Source organism: Oncorhynchus gorbuscha, unplaced genomic scaffold (assembly GCF_021184085.1).
Source record: "Oncorhynchus gorbuscha isolate QuinsamMale2020 ecotype Even-year unplaced genomic scaffold, OgorEven_v1.0 Un_scaffold_2875, whole genome shotgun sequence".
Classification (NCBI taxonomy): domain Eukaryota; kingdom Metazoa; phylum Chordata; class Actinopteri; order Salmoniformes; family Salmonidae; genus Oncorhynchus; species Oncorhynchus gorbuscha.
The window spans coordinates 29,531-43,196 of record NW_025747269.1 but is presented as its reverse complement, the minus strand read 5'-3'; the positions used below and the strand labels follow the sequence as shown (position 1 = coordinate 43,196).

Genomic DNA, 13,666 nt, shown 5'->3' with positions numbered 1-13,666 from the left:
ACCAGTACAGAGTCAATGTGGAGGCTATATACAGGAGGCTATATACAGGGGGTACCAGTACAGAGTCAATGTGGAGGCTGTATACAGGGGGTACCAATACAGAGTCAATGTGGAGGCTATATACAGGAGGTACCAGTACAGAGTCAATGTGGAGGCTATATACAGGAGATACCAGTACAGAGTCAATGTGGAGGCCATATACAGGGGGTACCAGTACAGAGTCAATGTGGAGGCTATATACAGGGGGTACCAGTACAGAGTCAATGTGGAGGCTATATACAGGAGGTACCAGTACAGAGTCAATGTGGAGGCTATATACATGGGGTACCAGTACAGAGTCAATGTGGAGACTGTAAACAGGGGTACCAGTACAGAGTCAATGTGGAGGCTATATACAGGAGGTACCAGTACATAGTTAATGTGGAGGCTATATACAGGGGATACCAGTACAGAGTCAATGTGGAGGCTATATACAGGGGATACCAGTACAGAGTCAATGTGGAGGCTATATACATGGGGTACCAGTACAGAGTCAATGTGGAGGCTATATACAGGAGGTACCAGTACAGAGTCAATATGGAGGCTATATACATGGGGTACCAGTACAGAGTCAATGTGGAGGCTATATACATGAGATACCAGTACAGAGTCAATGTGGAGGCTATATACAGGGGGTAACGGTACAGAGTCAATGTGGAGGCTATATAAATGGTGTGCCGGTACAGTCAATGTGGAGGTTATATACAGGGGGTACCAGTACAGAGTCAATGTGGAGGCTGTATACAGGGGGTACCAATACAGAGTCAATGTGGAGGCTATATACAGGAGGTACCAGTACAGAGTCAATGTGGAGGCTATATACAGGGGTACCAGTACAGAGTCAATGTGGAGGCTATATACAGGGGTACCAGTACAGAGTCAATGTGGAGGCTATATACAGGGGGTACCAGTACAGAGTCAATGTGGAGGCTATATACAGGAGGTACCAGTACATAGTTAATGTGGAGGCTATATACAGGGGATACCAGTACAGAGTCAATGTGGAGGCTATATACAGGAGTTACCAGTAAAGAGTCAATGTGGAGGCTATATACAGGAGGTACCAGTACAGAGTCAATGTGGAGGCTATATACAGGAGGTACCAGTACAGAGTCAATGTGGAGGCTGTATACAGGAGGTACCACTACAGAGTCAATATGGAGGCTATATACAGGAGGTACCAGTACAGACTCAATATGGAGGCTATATACAGGAGGTACCAGTACAGAGTCAATGTGGAGGCTATATACAGGAGGTACCAGTACAGAGTCAATGTGGAGGCTATATACAGGAGGTACCAGTACAGAGTTAATGTGGAGGCTATATACAGGAGGTACCAGTACAGAGTTAATGTGGAGGCTATATACAGGAGGTACCAGTACAGAGTTAATGTGGAGGCTATATACAGGAGGTACCAGTACAGAGTTAATGTGGAGGCTATATACAGGAGGTACCAGTACAGAGTTAATGTGGAGGCTATATACAGGAGGTACCAGTACAGAGTTAATGTGGAGGCTATATACAGGAGGTACCAGTACAGAGTTAATGTGGAGGCTATATACAGCAGGTACCAGTACAGAGTCAATGTGGAGGCTATATACAGGAGGTACCAGTACAGAGTCAATGTGGAGGCTATACAAGGGATGTTTACATTCACTTAGGTTGAAGTCATTAAAACTCAGTTTTCAACCACTCCACAAATGTCTTGTTCACAAACTATAGTTTTGGCAAGTCGGTTAGGACATCTACTTTGTGCATGACAAAAGTCATTTTTCCAACAATTGTTTACAGACAGATTATTTCACTTATAATTTACTGTATCACAATTCCAGTGGGTCAGAAGTTTACATACACTATGTTGACTTTGCCTTTAAACAGCTTGGAAAATGCCAGAAAATGATGTCATGTTTTTCAAAGCTTCTGATAGGCTAATTGATATAATTTGAGTCAATTGGAGGTGTACCTGTGGATGTATTTCAAGGCCTACCTTCACACTCAGTGCCTCTTTGCTTGACATCATGTGAAAATCAAAAGAAATCACCCGAGACCACAGAAAAATTATTGTAGACCTCCACAGGTCTGGTTCATCCTTCGGAGAAATTTCCAAACGCCTGAAGATACCATGTTCATCTTTACATACAACAGTATGCAAGTATAAACACCATGGGACCACACAGCCGTGATACATCTCAGGAAGGAGACTTGTTCTGTCTCCTAGAGATTAACATACAGTGGGGCAAAAAAGTATTTAGTCAGCCACCAATTGTTCTCCCACTTAAAAGATGAGAGAGGCCTGTAATTTTCATCATAGGTACACTTAATTTATGACAGACAAAATGAGAAGAAGAAATACAGAAAATCACATTGTAGGATTTTTAATGAATTTATTTGCAAATTACAAATTGCTTCAACAAAGTACGGAGTAAAGGGTCTGAATACTTATGTAAATGTTATTTTTCAGTTTTTAATTATAAAATACATTTGCAAACATTTCTAAAACCCTGTCTTTGCTTTGTCATTATGGGGTGTTGTGTGTAGATTGATGAGGAAAACATCCCAATTTAATCCATTTTAGATTAAGACGAACATAACAAAATGTGGAACAAGTCAAGAGGTCTGAATACCTCCCGAATGCGTTGTATGTAGAGCAGAATATCAGGAACAGGCTGGATGTGAGAAGGAGGGTGGCATCTCACTGCCATTCAGCATTCAGGAAGTCAACTGAAAATGCCAATTCCCTTCTATGGTTTTCAATTATGAAGAGCTGGTATTGGAATTTGATTTACTTCCTGAATTGACTGGAATTGAATTAGAATTAACTCCAAACCTGTTTTACTACAAAGCTGTCAGCTTCATCATTCAGTCAATCGATGTAATAATGCATAACGCTCACAGATGTGCTTGTTCTCATTCAGAGAACATTTTTTAGTTGAATAACAAGAATAGAATAAAAACATTTTATTATGCACCTGAATAACTTGGACATGGATTACCTGGTTGATTCTCTGCTCAACAACACTGACTGTGAATCAATCTGGTTGATTCTCTGCTCAACAACACTGACTGTGAATCAATCTGGTTGATTCTCTGCTCAACAACACTGACTGTGAATCAATCTGGTTGATTCTCTGCTCAAAAACACTGACTGTGAATCAATCTGGTTGATTCTCTGCACAACAACACTGACTGTGAATCCATCTGGCTGATTCTCTGCTCAAAAACACTGACTGTGAATCAATCTGGTTGATTCTCTGCTCAACAACACTGATTGTGAATCAATCTGGTTGATTCTCTGGTTGATTCTCTGCTCAACAACACTGATTGTGAATCAATCTGGTTGATTCTCTGCTGAACAACACTGACTGTGAATCAATCTGGTTGATTCTCTGCTGAACAACACTGACTGTGAATTAATCTGGTTGATTCTCTGGTTGATTCTTCATCACCGTCCCTGGAGTCTCTTCACTGTCTGATCTTCATTCCTACAGCCTCCATCACCGTCCCTGGAGTCTCTTCACTGTCTGATCTTCATTCCTACAGCCTCCATCACCGTCCCTGGAGTCTCTTCACTGTCTGATCTTCATTCCTACAGCCTTCCTCACCATCCCTGGAGTCTCTTCACCGGGTAAGTATACATTTACATTTACATTTAAGTCATTTAGCAGACGCTCTTATCCAGAGCGACTTACAAATTGGTGCATTCACCTTATGACATCCAGTGGAACAGCCACTTTACAATAGTGCATCTAAATATTTTAAGGGGGGTGAGAAGGATTACTTTATCCTATCCTAAGTATTCCTTAAAGAGGTGGGGTTTCAGGTGTCTCCGGAAGGTGGTGATTGACTCCGCTGTCCTGGCGTCGTGAGGGAGTTTGTTCCACCATTGGGGAGCCAGAGCAGCGAACAGTTTTGACTGGGCTGAGCGGGAACTGTACTTCCTCAGTGGTAGGGAGACGAGCAGGCCAGAGGTGGATGAACGCAGTGCCCTTATTTGGGTGTAGGGCCTGATCAGAGCCTGGAGGTACTGAGGTGCCGTTCCCCTCACAGCTCCGTAGGCAAGCACCATGGTCTTGTAGCGGATGCGAGCTTCAACTGGAAGCCAGTGGAGAGAGCGGAGGATATAGATAGTATAAGAAACCTCTCCCATTCTACTTGTCTATTATCTTTGTTTAGAAATAGTCATTTGTGTGACCTAATGATTTTCCCTACAATTCATTTTAAGGATTTAGAAATATAGAAATGGTAGAACGAGGAATGTCAGAGTCTGGAATATAAATAAATACAATTTGTTTAAAATGTATATGTTGGTGTATCTAGACATTATGGACCGTATATGAATATAAAAGGTGTGTACTGCAGTAGTTATATAGGATGAGCCTTGACTAGAATACAGGGCAGGGTACTGGGCGGAGGCTGGCTAGAAGTGACTATTTGAACATTCATATTGGACAGCCTTACCTATAGAGTACCACCACCACCCATCAGCCCATTCTCTTCTTGATGTCAAAGCTGCAGTGTATTGTTGCAGTAGGAGTTTATGATTAATAATCCTATTTACTTCAAGACACACTAAGATGTCACCATACTATTCATTTAAAGCTCCTCTGTCAGATATAAACCATCAGAGTGGGAAACCAACTGACATGGAAACAATGGAGCAAATGTATCACTATCAGAGGGGTGTATTATGACATCATATAGAACTACTCAGACATTCCAAATATCACTTGATTATCAGAGGGGTGTATTATGACATCATATAGAACTACTCAGACATTCCAAGTCAGGCTTCATCCTCATCATGAAGGTGGATATTGATCCAACCATTTCAGAAGTAATGACCGGGATGACGGAAACAGGATATGCCTGTACACTTTTATAAATGCTGACAGACGATTTGTTACTTCGTTTGACAATTTGTTTGTATATTTGTGTCAGTAAAAATGTCTAAGTGAGAAATGGCTGTGGAAACTCCTTAATGATAACAATCACATCTTAGTTAACTTGGAGTCACATGATATGTTGTGTGGTCCTCCCACTATGACTTGAGAAACCATGTAGTTTATTAGGCTACAGATGAAATAAGTTATGAACTTCAAAGGGTGGTGAAAGTGCACGTGATGAGCTTGATGCTCCTTTCCAATACATTGAGGTTCTTATTCTGGTGACATAATGATCGATGCTTGGTTGCCATTTGACAAATAAGATAATAATCTCATCATTCGGGTAAAAACTTTTATTCAACCAGTGGGAGTATTGTAAATGCCCCCAGGAAAGTCGAAAGAGGAACTCTTCATTTAGACAATAATACACAGCAATCCATGGGCGAGTTGTGGTTGGTATTATAAAATAAGGATCTGCTGGAGTCCAAGTCAAACCAATATTTTTTATTTCTGAGCTCAGAGAGAATAACAGAGTTACACAGCGCAGTGGAGACAGTCTGAATTACTGAAGCATTGAGTGATTAGCACATATCTTTATAGTTTCCTGTTCCTGGGCGGGACTTTATTCATACAAGGACACAGGTGCAAATTGGTTTGCAACACAGGATGATACTCCCAAGAACAGGAGCTTATAATAGGACAGTTTCACAAGGTTAGTCACATACTCAGTTATGTGGACACACAAACAATTAACATTTTCCATTACAGAGTCTGAACATTTTCATTTCATTAAATCATCAGTGGGCCAACAATGCAAATGTCAACAATGGAACTAATGCATCACATCCAAATATCACTTGATTATCTGTAGTGCTGGAGGAATGACACACCCAGATAAACACAGAGAGTTTAAAAAAGGACAATTTAAAACAAGGAACCTGATCTCCTTTATATTCAAACTGACATACTCCATATTCAATTCATGTTTTCTAATAAAAACAAACAAATATATGTTTGAGTATACCCTGTACCATTTAATTTCATCTGGTAAAGACAGGTAAACACATTGTCAGACAACAATATAAGACAACGGGAGCACTGTGTATGTTCTCTGGTGAATTTTAAGTCAATGTGATGTGAAATATCAACATACACGCTAAGAGAAGTAATTTCTCTCTCCTGTGTGGATTCTCTAATGACGTTTAAATCACTGTTATGAGTAATATGTTTTCCCACAGTCTGAGCTTTTCTAAGTCTTCTCCTCTGTGTGCAGTCTAATGTGTTCTTTCAGGCTTCCTAAATGGGCAAAAGCTTTGCACCCTGGGAGGAGTAGTAAGGCTTCTGCCCAGTGTGTATTCTCTCATGCCGCTTCAGGTTTACTCTCTTGTTGAAACACTTTCCACATTGGGAGCAGTGGTAAGGCTTCTCTCCTGTGTGTATTCTCTCGTGTAGTTTCAGCTCCCCCGAACGGACGAAACACTTTCCACATTGGGAGCAGTGGTAAGGCTTCTCTCCTGTGTGTATTCTCTCATGTTGTTTCAGGTTTCCTCTCTGGTTGAAACACTTTCCACATTGGGAGCAGTGGTAAGGCTTCTCTCCTGTGTGTATTATCTCGTGTAGTTTCAGCTCCCCCGACTGGTTGAAACACTTTCCACATTGGGAGCAGTGGTAAGGCTTCTCTCCTGTGTGTATTCCCTCGTGTCGTTTCAGGTTTACTCTCTTGTTGAAACACTTTCCACATTGGGAGCAGTGGTAGGGCTTCTCCCGTGTGTGTATTCTCACGTGTTGTTTCAGCTCCACCGACTGGTTGAAACACTTTCCACATTGGGAGCAGTGGTAAGGTTTCTCCCCTGTGTGTATTCCCTCGTGTCGTTTCAGGTTTCCTCTCTCGTTGAAACACTTTCCACATTGGGAGCAGTGGTAAGGCTTCACTCCTGTGTGTATTCTCTCATGAGCTTTCAGATGTGCTTTCTGGTGAAAACTCTTTCCACACAGGGAACAGTGGTAAGGCTTCTCTCCTGTGTGTATTCTCTCATGAGCTTTCAGGTGTGCTTTCTGGTGAAAACTCTTTCCACAGTGGGAGCAGTGGTGTCGTCTTGCTAGTTTGGACGTCCCTGGCTCTGGTTCCTCCGAGTCTGGCCTTTCTCCTGCCAAAGACAGTGTTATTTTTAAATAGAGACCCGAATAAAACCACATGATAAAACAACCTTGCTACGAGGGTAAATCCTAAATCAGATCTCTCAATAACCCGAGGCCAGTTTTAACTATCTTAGTGTGATTTTAAAACAAATGTAGAGATTCCTGGTAATTACTGATATGTTTACATTACTTATTCATCCTGTTTTACAAGTCAGAACACAAAAACCTAGACAGTTCTAGGACACTGAAGACACAGACGTCGCTGGATTCCAATTGAACAGGTGGTTCTAAATATATAACTTTCATAGCTGTATGATACAGAATGTGACCTACACACTTCCTTAAACATAAAATAACTAAAGAAGTCATTTTGTGTGGAAGTCCAAAACTTGTTTTTACGTCGAAGATACAAAGCACATCAGTAACATCTCCCCGTTGTTGAAAGGGTTCGGACACATTGCTGTTTAAATGGACCAATTTCTTATTTAGACATTCACAGATTTTCAATATTTTGATTATCGCTGATGTCATATTTTGGGTAAATGTTCCTAAAACTGATAGTAACAACAAAAAACTAAAATATAAACGCAACATGTAAAATGTTGGATGTTTCATGAGCATCACTGTTAGTCAACATTTATTCTTTGCCAAGATAATCCATCCACCTGACAGTGTGGCATATCAAGAAGTTGATTGAACAGCTTGGTTATTACACAGGTGCACCTTGTACTGGGGATAATAAAAGGCAACTAGAAAATGTGCAGTTTGTTCACACAATAATGCCACAGGTCTCTGAGGGAGCGGGCAATTGGCGAATAGCTCTGTTCTTCACGTTTGGCTGAGAAATCGCCCGGAAATTGCGGTCACAACTCCAAAAAAGATTCCAAATTAGCTCCATAATATCGACAAAAACATGGCAAACGTTGTTTAGAATCAATCCTCAAGGTGTTTTTCAAATATCTATTTGAAAATATATCAGTCGGGACAATTCCTTTTTCTCTAGGACCGATTGGAGTAATGGCTACCTCTGCACTTTACGCGATAATCTCTCTCGGAGCCACCATGTGACCACTTACGCAATGTGCCCCCATACGGCTATTCTTCAACAGAAATGCGTAAAACTACGTCACAATGCTGTAGAAACCTTGGGGAATACGTAGAAAGCTTAAGCTCGTTGATGGTACATTCAAAGCCATATAGGGAGTCATTGGAACGCAGCGCTTTCAAAACCTGGGGCACTTCCGGATTGGATTTTTCTCAGGCTTTCGCCTGCAACATCAGTTCTGTTATACTCACAGACAATATCTTTACAGTTTTGGAAATGTTAGAGTGTTTTCCATCCAAAGCTGTCAATTATATGCATATTCTAGTATCTTTTCTTGACAAAATATCCCGTTTAAAACGGGGACGTTTTTTCCCCAAAAGTGAAAATACTATTACCCCCTAACACCAATAGGTTTTAAGGTAATCAGAAATATTTAGGACTAACTTATTCCTTGACACCCATTCTGAAACTAACTGCATCTCTATGTTAAGTGTTGCAGTCATTTCAGTCGATGTAGTAGCTGACATGTACATTGTTGAGTCAACGCATACATAGACTCACTGGCTTTACTCAAATGTCATTGGCATGTTGTTGGTAAAGATTGAAAAAAGTAGGTGCCAAACAGCTGCCCTGGGGAATTCCTGATTCAAACTTGATTTTGTTGTACAGGCTTCCATTAAAGAACACTCTCTGTGTTCTGTTAGACAGGTAGCTCTGGGGCGGCAGGTAGCCTAGTGGTTAGAGCGGTAGGCCAGTAACCGAAAGATTGCTGGATCGAAACCCTGAGCTGACAAGGTAAAAAACTCTGTCGTTCTGCCCCTGAACAAGGCAGTCCTAGGCCGTCATTGAAAAAAATAATTTGCTCTTAACTGACTTGCCACCAGTGACTTGTCATTGTAGATTTTATTTGCGCAAAATTTCATTGAAGATGCTCCACAGCTTTTTACAATCATTCTTCATGTATTTTATCTTTGTTTCATTGTGTAGTTTTTTCTTTTTATTCAGTTTAGTCAAATGATGTCTCAATTTGCAATAGGTTTGCCAATCAGTTATACAGCCAGACCTATATGCCATCTCTTTTGCCTCCCTCTTCATCATACCATTGTTAAAATGCCTCATCAATTCACGTGGATTTAACAGTTTTTACAGTCATTTTCTTAATGGGTGCTGCTTATTAGTAACTGGGATAAGCAGTTTCAAATGTGTCAAGGGCAGCGTCTGGTTGCTCATCATTACACACCACGGACCAACAAATATTACTTACATCAACAACATAGGAATCACTACAAAAAAATGTATGACCTAGTTAATTAATGACCAAAGTCTTGAGTTAGATAGGGGTGTTGACTGGGACAGGCAATGTAACATCCATGTTTTAAGGAAAAGTTTTTGTAAAACAAGCACCTTACATCAGATCATCTTGAAACTTTCTCTCCAAAGCTAACTTTCAAGGATTTATATGGTCAACTGGTTTCTCTCTTTTCATTGGCAGAATCCTTTTTCAGTGTTATGATATTCATAACATCCATATACACCAGTCTATCTTCCTGTCAACTAACAGAACTCTGCTGGTTGTCCTGGTAACAGATACCGGTGGGCAGATCTATTGTATTTGTTCAAACTAAACTACAGCACTTACTTTGATGTGTCAAATCTGATCCTTTCATCTCTTCTCCTCCTCTCACAGTTCCACTCAGCCCCGTTGTTTTCCTGCAGTCCACCAGCAGCACAGACAACCTCTTCATACCCAGCAGTAAGGTGCTACCGGGAGAGGCACGATACAGGGACTCCGGGAGGGAGGAAGGGCTAGTGTTGTCCTGGTAACCATAAAGAGGGGACACAGACACATATCATTATGGATGCTGATGTCACTGTTGTCATAAAGTGCTTTACAGAAACACAGCCCAGACCCAGATAGAGCAAGCTGTATGCTAGACCAGACCAAGCTGTACCATCTGGTGTTCTGATCTGGAGAGACTCTTCTTTGCCTCGTCAGCATCAGGATGTTGTTGAGGCTCCCCAGAGGATCCACCATAGTCATGTCTCTCTCCTGTGTAAATGAGAACATAAAAATGAATAGTAAACTTATAACCGTCTAATAAAATCATAGGGTCTTACAAGAGGCATGAATATGTCCCTTTGATATTTTAAGTAGAGATTATGCTTCAATATTGAATTTTAAAAGCCTGTTATACTAGATGAGGGGAACTTTAATGTAGACCACATGGAGAATTCAATACATCGAATTGAAAAGTCCCTAAAATATGTGTACCAATGGCAGATTGACCTTTTAACAATTCCTATAGTACTGAACAACATATTCAAGTGTAGAACTTCAGTAGAATGCCACTTTAAAACCACACATTAGTTCAACAACGGCATAGTTTGTGTCCCTGTTGAAGACAGTACTCACTGGTGTTAATCTGATATCCTGTCTCCTCTTTCACTCCAAAAACGTCTTCCTCCTTCACCTTTATTGAGATAGCATCCTCTTCCTCTCTAAACGGTTATTTCTCTTCTATCACTATAACAGCCTCCTCTTCCTCCTTTTTCATTCTTTTTCATTTTTCATTTCCACCCTCTCCGAGTTGGGCATCTCCGGCGCGGCCCACGCTTGGATTGCGTCCTACCTGACAGGTCGCTCCTACCAGGTGGCGTGGCGAGAATCTGTCTCCTCACCACGCGCTCTCACCACTGGTGTCCCCCAGGGCTCTGTTCTAGGCCCTCTCCTATTCTCGCTATACACCAAGTCACTTGGCTCTGTCATAACCTCACATGGTCTCTCCTATCATTGCTATGCAGACGACACACAATTAATCTTCTCCTTTCCCCCTTCTGATGACCAGGTGGCGAATCGCATCTCTGCATGTCTGGCAGACATATCAGTGTGGATGACGGATCACCACCTCAAGCTGAACTTCGGCAAGACGGAGCTGCTCTTCCTCCCGGGGAAGGACTGCCCGTTCCATGATCTCGCCATCACGGTTGACAACTCCATTGTGTCCTCCTCCCAGAGCGCTAAGAACCTTGGCGTGATCCTGGACAACACCCTGTCGTTCTCAACTAACATCAAGGCGGTGGCCCGTTCCTGTAGGTTCATGCTCTACAACATCCGCAGAGTACGACCCTGCCTCACACAGGAAGCGGCGCAGGTCCTAATCCAGGCACTTGTCATCTCCCGTCTGGATTACTGCAACTCGCTGTTGGCTGGGCTCCCTGCCTGTGCCATTAAACCCCTACAACTCATCCAGAACGCCGCAGCCCGTCTAGTGTTCAACCTTCCCAAGTTCTCTCACGTCACCCCGCTCCTCCGCTCTCTCCACTGGCTTCCAGTTGAAGCTCGCATCCGCTACAAGACCATGGTGCTAGCCTACGGAGCTGTGAGGGGAACGGCACCTCAGTACCTCCAGGCTCTGATCAGGCCCTACACCCAAATAAGGGCACTGCGTTCATCCACCTCTGGCCTGCTCGCCTCCCTACCACTGAGGAAGTACAGTTCCCGCTCAGCTCAGTCAAAACTGTTCGCTGCTCTGGCTCCCCAATGGTGGAACAAACTCCCTCACGACGCCAGGACAGCGGAGTCAATCACCACCTTCCGGAGACACCTGAAACCCCACCTCTTTAAGGAATACCTAGGATAGGATAAAGTAATCCTTCTCACCCCCTTAAAATATTTAGATGCACTATTGTAAAGTGGTTGTTCCACTGGATGTCATAAGGTGAATGCACCAATTTGTAAGTCGCTCTGGATAAGAGCGTCTGCTAAATGACTTAAATGTAATGTAATGTAAATGTCATTCTGAAATGTTCTTTCACTATAACAGCATCTTCTTCCTTCACTATAACAGTCTCCTCTTCCTCCTTTTTCATTCTGAAATGTTCTTTCACTATAACAGCATCTTCTTCCTCCACTATAACAGTCTCCTCTTCCTCCTTTTTCATTCTGAAATGTTCTTCCACTATAACAGCATCTTCTTCCTTCACTATAACAGCCTCCTCTTCCTCCTTTTTCATTCTAAAATGTTCTTTCTCTTCTTTCACTGTAACCTCAACCTCTTCTTCAATGTTCAGCGCCAGAACTTCTTTCTCCAAACAGCAGACCTCCTCTTCTATAGCAGGGATGAGTAGTTTAATGAACTCATGGTCAGGGATGTTAGCTAGCTAGTTAGTATTAGCGACTAGCCTAGTGCTAGGCTCAGCATCAATCTTTAACAAGTTTGCAAATTAGGTTACAGTTAACCAGTTAATAGATCAACAGAACTGTGTTTAAAACACAGATTAGATAATGTACATTAAGATGGTCTAAAGAGTCAATCTTTCACGTTTATGTTGGCTAGCAAGCTACCGACGTGGTTGAAAGAATTTGCGCCTTGTTGTTCCTGAAGAAGCATCCGTCCAGTCCATTATACGTCACGAAAGAAGAGTCAACTGAAAGACGCCCATCGCCATCAGCTGGCTGGAGTGGGTAACGCAGTTTGGAAACAATAGTTACTACACTTTTTGTATTGGAAAGAACGTCATAATAATTTAACACAAGCTGATATATTTTCTCTTACGTCTTACAACTACTACTTTCCTGTACACAGACGTAAAAGCGTAATATGAATATGTAGATGATGAATAAATTCTTCTATGAATAGGAAGTGTGTTAATACACATTTTCTCTGTTCATTTTCACAATCGTTTTTGTCTAGCTGTGACCATACTCTTCCCTTAAAGCCACGCTCTATAAGATACAAATCATCCTGTAAACAATAGAGCAAATGCATCACATGGAAATAGCACTTGATTATCTGTCCTGCTATACACTGAGTATACAAAACATTAAGAACACCTGCTCCTTCAATGACATAGACTGACCAGGTGAATTCAGGTGAAAGCTATGATCCCTTACTGATGTCACTAGTTAAATCCACTTCAATCCGTGTAGATGAAGGAAGGAGGCCGGTTAAAGAAGGATTGTTAAGCCTTGAGACAAATGAGACATGGATTGTGTCTGAGTACCATTCAGAGGGTGAATTGGGAAGACTAAATATTTAAGTGCCTTTGAACGGGGTATGGTAGTAGGTTCCAGGCGCACCGATTTGTGATTTGTTTTTCCAACTCAACAGTTTCCCATGTGTACCAAGAATGGTCCACCACCGTAACAGTGGAGGTCAGTGCCGTTTAAGATGAGGGAGGACCCTTTTGTTTTTCATGGGCATGTCCTTATTTCTACTACAGCATGTTGGATGACTGTCATTCATATTCCATTCACCCTGTTCAATGTAACAGTGATAGGTTTGGACTACTACATGATACTAACATTTTCCCTATACCCATCATGAGGTAGCTACAACCTAGTCCATCTCTGTCGGCGCCGGAAGAGTCGATGAATGAAAGTTCACAATGTAGGCGCACACAGGTTGAGAGAAAAATTTAAGGTGACAGACAGTGACACATTCAATACCACTCTCACCTACTGATCTAGAATGTAATCATTAGTCCAGCAGTTGCAAACGAGAGTTTCTTTTGAACAAATTCAGGTTTGTTTATCGCTGTTTTGTTCTGTTTAAGATGT

At 41.8% G+C, this 13,666-nt stretch overlaps 1 pseudogene; it reads right to left on the bottom strand.

Moving 5' to 3' along the window:
- Positions 1-5,411: 5,411 nt before the first annotated feature.
- The window catches only part of LOC124026989, a 32,142-nt pseudogene continuing 23,887 nt past the window's right edge, over positions 5,412-13,666 (bottom strand).